The sequence below is a fragment of the Mangifera indica genome, chromosome 16 (genome assembly GCF_011075055.1).
Source record: "Mangifera indica cultivar Alphonso chromosome 16, CATAS_Mindica_2.1, whole genome shotgun sequence".
In the NCBI taxonomy this organism is placed as follows: domain Eukaryota; kingdom Viridiplantae; phylum Streptophyta; class Magnoliopsida; order Sapindales; family Anacardiaceae; genus Mangifera; species Mangifera indica.
This window is the reverse complement of record NC_058152.1, coordinates 6423602-6435827: the sequence shown is the minus strand read 5'-3', so window position 1 is coordinate 6435827 and position 12226 is coordinate 6423602. Positions and strand designations below refer to the sequence as shown.

General features: G+C 31.9%; 1 pseudogene; it reads left to right on the top strand.

The window, feature by feature from the left end:
* The first annotated feature begins 962 nt into the window (after positions 1-962).
* LOC123199619 lies at positions 963-4381 on the top strand (annotated as a pseudogene).
* Positions 4382-12226: the final 7845 nt, after the last annotated feature.

Below are 12226 nucleotides of genomic sequence, written 5' to 3'. Positions count from 1 at the left end.
AAGAGAATTAGACAGGGCATTTTGATATTTGATAATATTTGAGGGCGTTAAAAAATAGTAAGAAAATAGAGGGGGACTATTTGATATTGGTAATATTAATGTGGATTTTTCTGATAAATAGTTTTTTCTTTTTACTAATATTATTTATTATAGGATTGGTTATTGAAATAGTGGGTTATATTGTTGTTCATTTTGATGAAAATGGATTCAACGTAATTAGAATATAATGAAATACATTGGAGGTTATAAAATAATGGTTAAAATTCCACCCAAAATAATACTTAAGGGATCTATTTAGTTATTGAGTAAAAATGTGGTATTGATTTGATCTGGAACAATATTTAGCTATGCATGAAACCAAAACATATCAAGCTAAAAATAAAAAATGATGAAGATATAGAGGGTCTTATTGACATGTCAAAATACTTCCTAGAATATATTCTAGTTTTTATTACATGTACCACCATTGAAATACAAGGAATAGAAGAAATAAGTGATAATAATGATAGTGAATTTGAAAAAGAATCTGATGGAGAAGACTTGACTAATTTTCATAATGATACATTCTATATTGTTGCAGAATGGGTTTATAGAGGCAAAGAGAATGTATCAGATTAGGGTGATTTTGATGGGAATGAAATAGTTTATGTTCCTCTTAATGAGCTGGACCGAGAGGATACATCACCTATTAATTATGATATTAGTAGTCTCCAGCTTAAAGATCCTTTTCAAAGTGGCAGGAATTATGTTAGCCTATTTGTTGATAATATCCCCATTGATCCATTTCAGTGACTACCCAATTTTCCTCCACACCCCTCAACAACATCTAATGGTGCATGATCAGTGCAAAGGAAAATGTTATAAAAATTAGTGACATTTTTAAGGATAAAAAACACTTAAAAGATGCAATAACTTAATTTGCATTGGAGAAAGGGTTTCAATACAAAGTGCCCAAGTTAGAAATGGAGAAATGGAAGATCAAGTGCATTGATGAGAAATGCAAATGGTATTTATCAGAAAGAAGGATAAAACCTAGTGACTTATTTCAAATCTATTCTATAAATCTCACACACATATGTTCAAGAGATCAAATAAAATCATACATAGGTAAGTTGGGGTTAAAGCTTTTGGTTAATTAATAAAGTTGAAGTTCATGTTGATTAATCGTATTTATTGACCTAAAAAAATTATTATCGAATCTCCTATAGGTATAAAATTAATAAATCATATTCATAAGCTTGACAGACAAATAATTAGGTAATACAATTATTAAGGGCCTTACTAGAAGAGTTATTTATGTTTTTATCAAATTATTGCTACAATTTAGAGCATGCTAATTCAGATACCATGACTCATATACAAACAGTAGAGGAGTATCATTTTCAGTACTTTTTCATGACATTGGGTTGTTCCATCCGTGCATTTCAATAATATTTTCGATTGGTTATTTGCATTAACGTAGTTTTCTTCAATGGTCAATATCCTTGACATTTATTTCTTGTCATGGCCTTGGATGGTAATAACCATATCTACCTAATAGCTTTTGGCACAGGAAAAAAGGAAGATCATCCAACATTGTATCGTTTTTTGACAAAGCTTAAAAATTGCATCAGTGAAATACCTGAGTTGGCAATAATCTTAGATCAATATTATGTTATATACTCTACAATAGCTAAGGTATTTCCAAATGTACACCATGAATATTATTGTCATCATCTTTTTTGTAATATGCGATCAAAATACAATCGTAGCTCACAGGTCCCTTGTTTATACTGGAAAGTAGTGAAGGCCATACAAAGACAAATTTTGAGGTCATGATGAGATTTATTGATAAAGTGCATCTTAAAGTAGAGGATTAGCTATGTGAGGTGGGGTATTAGCAATAGAGAAGACATATTTTCTAAGTAACAAGTATAACATGATGACAATTAATATTGCAGAGTTATTTAATACACTTGTTAGACGCATACGGGGTTTGTCTATCACAATGTTGAACGAGTTCATTTAGGGTACCTTACAATGATAGTTTTATGCTAAAAGAAACTATGTAAGTATGTATAGTGTTAATATTAATTATCTAATTAACCATGACTTTTATACTTATGTTTATTTACTAATGAACTTATTTATATAAATTTATTTTAAAGCTTTTTATATTAAAGTATAATTGAAATAGCTTTCATATATCAACCGAGGAAAGTGATAATGTACTCAATTTGCTTCCAGTAAGAAAGAGGTTGAAGCTTTATCAGAGACTCATGATCTCTGTATTGGAGGCGACTGCATTGAAATGTTACAACAGACTTCTGCTGTTCTACGAGTCATTCCTTACATGAAGGTTTTATAATGATGCTATCTGTTAAAATATATTTACGACGATAGTTTCATTTGGGTAGAATGTATACTATAATTGTACAGGTTTTTGCGAGAGTTGCTCCTGAGCAAAAAGAACTAATTTTGACTACTTTTAAAACGGTGGGAATGATGACATTAAAGTGTGGGGATGGTAGTAATGACGTTGGGGCGCTGAAGCAGGTACTGTTGATTTGAAGATGTAAATTTATGTGTTAATGTCTGTATATGTCAACTCTGATAAGTCCATTGCTATGAGTGCTGTGTTTCAGTTTATTGGTCTATCTTTTGAAATGCCATGGATTTATAGTTACCGAAATCAAAGATAAATTTGCTTTTCCTTCCGAATCTAGTAAAATATCACTTCATTGCCAGGTAAGTTTCTAACCTAATCGTCGGCATATCTCATAGGAATATTTTTAAAAAAATATCTCGTACAAAGCTGAATTATCAGTTGAGGGTAAGGTGAAGTATTTCTGCACCATTCTGCTCTACCTAGAGTAATATTTTCTTTTTGTCTAGAGCTGTCTTGTGGTACATGCGCCCATGCCATGTTCTGTGAACATTTGAGTAACATTTTTATTCAGAGATGACTCTTGGCCAATCTGTTAATTATAGCTGCTTCTTTACACGCCTCCCTCCCCTCCTCTCTCAAAATGTTCTGTATTTATTTGAATCAGCCTTGTTTAGGTCTAGGACTAGTAAGCTTGTTATTAAATTTTTACTGCATACTATTAAGAAGAGAAGATAAAAGAAAGCTCAGACAGGATCTTTCTCTGATTGTTTCTGATGAAATTGAAATGGAACGTGTCAATATTGTGGTACAGAGCGCATTCTCTTGTGTTGTTTCTGGGCATGATGATCAGAGACTTGTGGTGTTGACTTTTTTGCTTTGCTGTCCTACGAGATTGCAGCAGTAGACATCTAACACTTTCTTTGTTCAAGCACATGTTGGTTGCTTTCTTGAATGCCTTGCCTCTAACTCAAAACAAAGCCTCATCATCAGGAACATCTAAAGAAGAAAAGACAAAGTCAGGTAAATCAAAGAAATCTAAGTCTGCATCAGATGCTGCCGGCAAACCTATCACTCAGAATGAAGAAGGCTCTTCCACCAGCCACACTTTTGGTAACCGCCATCAGGCGGCTGTTGAGATGCAACGACAGAAGATGAAGATGCAGATTGATGAGATGACTGAGGGTGATAGTCATTCTGCTCCTATTGTCAAGCTTTGGGATGCCTCTATGGCATCACCATTTACAGCAAAGCATGCATCAGTTGCACCAACAATAGACATAATTCGTCAGGGACGCAGAGCTCTTGTGACAGCCCTTTAGATGTTCAAAATACTTGGCCTAAATTGCCTTGCTACAGCATATGTGTTGAGTGTTATGTATTTGGATGGTGTTAAGCTTGGGGATGTCCAGGTTACAATCAGTGATATCTTTACAGCTGCCTTTTTCCTCTTCATATCACATGCCCGGCCTCTTCCTACTCTGTCAGCTGCACGGCCGCATCCTAATATATTCTGCCTATATGTTTTCCTTTCGCTCATGGGACAGTTTGCAATTCACTTGCTTTTCCTGATGTCTTGTGTGAAAGAGGCAGAGAACTACATGCCGGATGAATGCATTGAACCAGACTCAGATTTTTATCGCAATCTTGTGAATACGGTCGGTTTCATACAAGGTAAGCATGATGCTCCAGGTGGCCACTTTTGCTGTAAACTACATGGGTCGTCCTTCCAACCAGAGCATCTCTGAAAACAAACCATTTTTGTATCCTTTGATCACCTCCGTGGGTTTCTTCACAGTCATTACATCTGACGTATTTAGGGACTTAAATGATTGTTTTAAGTTGGTGCCATTGCCACGGGGATTGAGGGATAAACTTGTGATTTGGGCTTCTCTCATGTTTTTGAGTTGCTATTCATGGGAAAAAGTTTTGATGTGGGCATTCCCAGGTAGAGTTCCAGATTGGAAGAAACGACAACGTGTGGCTGCAGCTAATTTGGATAAAAAACATGTTTGAAATTTGAACAACCAGAAAATTACATGTGGCATTTGCGGGTGTGTTAACAACTCTGGTAAAGACCATGAAAATTTGTGTTGATTTTTTGTAATGCGGCTCAGCGAGAGTGAATCAATATATAGCTTCAGTAACTTGGAGGCTTACTTAACAGCTGTCTGCTTAGCTACTGGGTTGAGTCTGCCCCTTCATTTAGTTGCAATTTTTGCTAATTTTAAATTTTATTTTTGAAGACAAGGGAGACAACTTTAGGAATTTTGGCTTCTAAATCAGGTGATTTGAAGATTTTTTTTTTTCTTATCACAGGAAAAGTTAACGTATACATTCAAAACTTTTTGCATTTGAAGTTGAACCCATAATTAGTAAAAGTATTAATGCATTTTTATAGCTTGTCGAATTCGTTTGGTGTTACTACCTTTTATTGAAAAGTTTTCTCAAAAAAGCACTGGTTAACACTTGATACTAGAGTGGGTGCAGCCTACCGTGCTTGTGGATTATGCTAGTCAAGACCCATACAGTGGCAGGTATGGTTGGCTCAAAAAATAGTTCAGGCCTATAATATGACCTTATGTATATAGGGCAAGGTTGTGTAAAGGTCTTACCGAGTTAGCCCTTGGGCCTTGCAGCAAGCTGACCGGGTAATTATATCAAAAAAATTAATTTTCAAAAAATAATAATTATTAAGCTTTAATAATTCATATTTTTTTCAAATTAATATAGTCAAATATCATAAATTATAGGTCAATCATTCAAATTACATTTTGTATATATTTTTAAATAATATAAAATCATTTTCTAATATTAATTATTGTATTCTAATTAGAGGAAACTCTTCATTTTATCGATGAAATTGTATTAGGATTTACCTTCTCTAATTATGTTTTCTTCGCTTACTCAATGTTCGAGATCTAAGATAGTTGCTCATACATTCCACTAATAAGAATAATTGAGTAACTCACGTATATAGTCATCAGATAGTGTTCTGTCTTGTATTTTTATTGTACCTACTATTGCCAATAATTCCCTTAATGTTTATTAACTATTTAGTTTCTATTTAGTTTTTTCAATTTTGTTAATTATTATTTTTCTTTAGAATATTTTGATAATGAAAAAACTTAATACGTTCTAAATAAAAAATACATTCAAATAATTAAGGTGACTTTAGTTTTGTAGACTCAATTGACCAAGAATGAGTGCAATGTAAATAATGTAAGAGAGACCTTGTAGATACAAATAAGAACTTTTATTTGTTTCTACAAGATATCTCTTCAGTGTTTATATTGCACCCATTTTTGGTCAATTGAGTCTACAAAGTAAAGTTGTTTCAATTGCTTACACATTTTTTAATTTATAACATATTAAGTTTTTTCATAATCAAAATATTTTAAAGAAAAATAATAATTAACAAAATTAGAAAAAAAAGAAACTAAGTCGTTAATAAACATTAAGGTGAGGGGTGTGCATGATTCACTTTGAGAGTTTTTTAAACCAAATTGAAAAAGCGATTTGAAAATTTTTTAAACCAAACCAAATTATTTTAAGTTTCAAACCAAACCAAACCAAACTAAAAAATATATATAATTTGGTACGGTTTGGATTATAATTTAAATCATAGTTATCAATATCCTATGATACCTGATACGATACGATACATGCGAAAAACCATATATATCATAAGATGTATCAAATTAATATAATACAGTAAACATATTTTAAGATAAGATACATATAACTAATAAAATTGATACACTTTTTAAAAAAAATGATAGTGCAGCATGGGTGTTTATGAAAAATTTTCAAATGTTAGGGTGTTTGTGATATTTTCTAAAAAAAATGACATATCAACTATAATTTTTTATTATTTTATTTTTTAAAAGGTGTATCATACCATACAATATACAATACATGATATGAAAAATTCAATTTTTGATACATGATTCAACTGTCATGATTTGAATAATTTAAATTAATATATATATGCATAAAATTTAATAGAATTAATTGAATTATAATTTTTTGAAATATAATATAGACATATAAAATAAATATTAAATATACATAATATACGTTTAAAGAAAATAACAAAATAAATATAAAAAACAAATTGTACACCTAATTGTTTATTAAATTTTTTTATCAAATATAGTTATATATATATATATATATATATATATATATATATATATATATATATATATATATACAAATTAAACAAATATGGTTTATGGTCTAGTTCAGTTTGAAAAGAAATATGGTTTTCGATTTGAAAATTGTAACACCTTTCTCCAGTTTCATATCCTTACCCAAAATATGGCCTAAAGAGACATGTATAACTGGACTACTTAATTTAAAATCTTGTAATTTAATGCATGATCATATAAACTCAAGTGTGCAAAAAGGTGTAATGAGAATAAATACTAAAATACATCATTCAATAAACTTCATAAATTAAAGGAATATCGGAAAGCTGAACCATCTTAGTTAATGTGTCTAACAACTCATGATATGTAATCGAAATGATTAAAAAGTATATAATGGAAAGAAAATCTAAAAATTATAATTATGCCTCACCTTTGTGTAGCTACTCACTGGACCGTTGGCTCCCTTGTATGTCTCACTACTCATCACTACTTGTAAGACAACAAAAAAGAAAAAATGTGTAAATGAAAATACTCAATAAGTTGATGACCTCTTGGCACCCTGAATACTCATAAACTGATAAACCTAGTGTTCCATTTGCAAATTTAGATGTTGTCATAACTCGACACCTTTGTGCCCTGACATAGGCCATCTACCAAGATTAATAAGGCCTATGTTAGAATCAACATATATAATGCCCTAATGAAAACATAAGACACCTTGCATGTCACTATTTGTCGTGTCTTAAACATATGCTATACGACCTACTGGACTAGTTAATTAGGACACCCTGGTCATGTGAGAAAAAAATTGGTAACAATTTCTTCCCTCAACACATAAGCTAATCGAAACTATTAGTTAAATCATCTTAGGATGACCCCATATCATGGGTACATATAGGACCACGTAAGAAAATATTTGAAGAGCCATTATTCTTACCATATACACTTAAAATGAACTAAGTGGCTATGCACCTTGACATCGAGTGCATGATACATCTTATGGGTATCCAACCCTATTGTTTTCACAAATCTTACCACTTATGTACACAATTGGTGGCTAATTGAATGTGAATCACTTTCCTTAACCTTTCTAATGTTCAAACAAGATCTAACTCCATCGGGATCTCGTGTCATTTTTTACATAGTCAAACATTCTTTCTGATTTTATCTAGCTTGTTTTCCTTTACTAAAGTCTCTTATTCTTACTTTTTTTTCTTCTTCTTCAATGTACTTGAACTAAGGGTAAAATGGTCTTTTCAATGGCTAAACATGTGGGTGCCTAGAGTACACCCCTATGTGCCATTTTTTACACACAATGTCTATTTTTGGAAAGTTATACACGGGTGTGTGTCTCATACCACACGGTCATGTATGACTTTCCTCAAAACGAGCGCACGTAGAATGCATAATTTTCTATTTTAAACTAAGGACACATAGGCACGTATGAGGTCATACATGGCCATGTGTCATGATTCAAAGATCATGGAAAACCAATGGTTTTGCACTTTCTGGCTACTTTAGGTCGTTCATTCACATACAAAGGGTTCCAGCATATCTCTTAAATAGTTATTCATATTTATCTCTAACTACAAACACATATACAACCACTACAACTCAAATCATATCATCATTATCATCAAACATGAACTAATCCTAATCAATGCATCCACAAAATTTATACAGCGAATATAGTTAAATTAATGCACCAATTCACACATATGTAATCTTCATAGTCATAATACAATATCGAGAAGATTAGCATTTGATCATTATGGTGCCTATAATCACTATGATTATCTTTAAACAGTCAAGGAGAGAACCAGTTTACTTATCCACCAACGAATGCTTTAGTCTTTCCGTGGCTATGGCTATGGCGTTTCCAGCGATCGACAATTTTCTCATGGTTTGAAAAATTTTCAACCTAAATCAAACCATTTTATAAGCCAAACCAAAACAAACTGTAATTTTTAAATGATTCGATTTGATTTTATAGTTTAAACTGAATTATACACACCTCTATATTAAGGGAACGGTGGAAGTAGTAAACTAGCAGGTAAAGCAAAAAAAATGAGTGATACTATCTGAAGGTCATGCAAGTGAGTTTCTTAGTTTTTTTTTGCTAGTGAAGCATATGAACAATAATTGTTCAAGATCTCAAGCGTTAAATAAGCCAAAAAGATGTAGTTAGAGAAAACAACACCCAATGTGGTGCCGCTAATAAAATAAAGTGTGTTTCCTTTAATTAGAATACGACAATTAGTGATAGAAAATAATTTTATATTATTTGAAAATATAAATAAATGTGATTTGAAGGATCAATTTGTTATTTACAATTTTCGATTGTATTAATTTGAAAGGATATATAAATTAGTAAAATTTAATAATTACTTAAAAATATTTTTTTAGTAAAAAACCGAATGTGAAAAAATAAATGAAAAAAATACAAAATTTTTTAACAAACAGAAAATAAGTTACTAGAGCTAGAAAAAATTAAAATTTGGTTGGGATATAAGAGAGTTTAAGATTGAAAATGAATGAAGATAATCTAGAGAGAGATTGAATGAAGAAAATGTATAAAGAGATTAAGAAATTAGGTTTTGGATGTGTGTGATTAAAGAGTGAGGGATGGGGGTTTATATAGAAAAAAATAAAAAAATTTGAAAATGCCAACAACTACTAGCTTGACCTACAAAAGGCAAAACAATTCCTACAACTATTCTGTAATTTTAATATTTTTAATATTTTTTAATCTAGCTATAGTGTCAGGTTAGGTTAGCCTGACCTGCGAGCCTGAAGTCTAGGCCTATGGCATAGCTTAGACAATTTGCAGACTTAGAATGACCTACAACAATAATGGGCTATGCTTGTTTGTGTCTGGCCAAAAAAAGGGGGCTTGGGTTGTGCCTTAGTTGGACTTGACTTCCTTGCCATATTTACTTGATACAACAAATTAGTTTGCATTTTTCTCTTGATCTGATTTTAGTTTTTTATTTTCTTTTTTGTAATTCAATAATTTAAATCATACACATTTGATGATGTTGATGCATATAAAAACTTAATGTCCCCTGATTTGATTAGCAAGTCTAAGAAATTGCTGTAACATATGCTTATCTTCATATCAGGAAATTCTAGCAGTTTCTTTGCAATATGATCTTGGAGTTGCATTCCTCTTTCTCCAAATTCAACCCCCAAGAATTTAATCTTGGTTTGGAACCAGTCTATCTTCCTTTCGGATAAGACCATTCCATGTTCAAGGAATTTTCTAATTACCTATTCTAGATTATTTTTATGTTCTTCTTTAGTTTTACTAAAGACCAGTACATCATCTACATAAACAACACAAAAATCAAATAAGTCAAAAAAAAACTTTATCCATTTTCCTTTGGAATATAGCAGATGCCTGTTTTAATCCAAATGGTAACACCAGCCATTCAAATAATCCTTTTGGGCATGTAAAAGCCGTCAAAGGAATATTTTGTTCCGCCATCCTGATTTGCCAAAATCCTGACTTTAAATCAAAACGTGAAAATATTTTTCCAAATCTAGCTTTGTTTAGTAAAGCTGATTTGTTAGGGATTTTGTACGCATCATCTATAGTCTTACTATTTAAGTGCCTATAGTCGATTACCATTCTAGCCTTTCCTTTTATCTACTCAGCTCTATTCATCACCATAAAGGCTGGTGAAGAATGAGGGCTATGACTTTCTCGAATCAATCCTTTTGCTAATAATTCTGGGATTTGCTTTGTAAATTCCTCCTTTGTGTTATGGGAGTATCTACGAGACTCTGATTTCACTTTAGCATTTGGATCTCGTAGTTTTATTTTAGCAAATACTCTATTCCTTTCCTATAATTTTAATGGTAGATCATCAAAACATGGAGAAAGTTCCTATTTGAATTCTTTAATCTTTTCAAGAATCCAAGAGTTTGCATGATTGTCATTTTTTAAAATCTTATTTCTCTTTTCAAGGCATACCATTGAGGTTCGAATTTTTTATGTTTTCCCTCGAGCAATCCGGTATACTTGATTTAGAGTATCAGATTTTACTTGACATGTTATTTTATTCCTATTTGTTTTAAAAGCATTTATCCACCATTTCTCTTTTGGTTTAACAGAGAATATGATGTACTCTTTTTCATGTTACAGTCTCTTGGGCCTAAAGCCGTTTTGAACTTTAGAGAGATCTGGCCTTACTAAAATAGGAATTATGTGTCCTCCAAGAATAATATAATCATTATCTTGGATGAAGGGCCTCACCTCTGCTTGCCCACGCAGAAATGAGTTTCCAAGAATAAAATCTACTTCTAAGTAATCTAACAAAAGGATTTCCTTTAGAACGAATTTTTTCTTGTTTAACAATATAGTCACATCTTGGACAAATTTCGTGATCATATTTTGTCCTTCGTTTGCAACAATGTTCATGATAGGCTTTTCAAGTTCTTTCCAAAATTCCATGATCATATAAACTTTGTTGCTCTTATATCTACCAAAATATCTAGAGTATAAGGCTTATATTTTGGGAAATAGAGTTTCGTTATAATACAAGTGTCTATCATTCCTTGTACTAAAGCATGACAACGAATTTTATGATTCATTATCATTCGTGTCGATAGAGTATCTTCTTCTTCATATACTAGAATTTGAACAGATTTGTAGCTAACTATTCTTCTTATAGAAGAATTCCTTGAAATATGGCTTTCTATATCCGAGTTGTCTAATCTGTCCTTTTCTAGCATATTAATCCTTGGTGCACTTGGTCCAATATCTTCTTTCCTTTTAGAAATTGAATTTCTTGGTGAAAATATAGCATTCCTTGAAACTAAGTTTCTTGGAATAGGGAGAGTAATATCGACCTTGTCACTAATTTCCTCTATTTTTATCCCCGGGTTTATTTCCATGTCTACCACGCTGGGCTGCAGTGTAAAGGTTAAAACCCAATTTCGTGGCCATGTCAATTGTCGAGGATTGACTATAGTGGGATTTATTGGAATAATAGAGTTTGAGTCGGGACCATGCACTTTAGTATTTGAATGTGAGTGCATTGACATAGGATTTACCAAATTTACTAAACGATAGATCATCCTATATTAGATTGCTACGCCGTTACTAGATTGTAATAATTCTTCCAATCCAGAAGTATGAATTCTCAAAACCATAATCCTCTTAAGGTTGGGATCTTTAAGATTGACCATATATCCTAGTCGGATCATTCCATAAGAGTTTCCTAAAGCTAGATTGGCATGAAATCCTCCCACTAAAGCATTAGTAAATGTAGTCCATCTCCTATCTAGTAATGTAACCTAGATAGGAACATTCATACCGCCATGGAATATACCCTGTATTCTTACCTGTATAGCTCCTAGTTGTACATAATGATACTTGTTGTTTGCCCGTTTCACAAGTTCACGTAGTTTTAATAACCATTCATCATTTGATAAAATGATTTCCCTATATTTGATTGGGTTAAAGCCAATCTAATAGGCTTTTTATGTACATCTTCCAAGCCTCGAGCCTAAAATATCCATCATGAAGTTTTTCCAAATACCTCTTTAGGCTAGAGTTTTGGAATTACTCATTCATTTGGGTTAACTGATGTATCCTCATAATCAGTAGTCCAACTAATCACTGACTGTGGATTAGTTTTGGGTTCTAATGATATGAGTTCCTCATCATCTGTGAATATATTAGAAGGTTCTTTTAAACTTT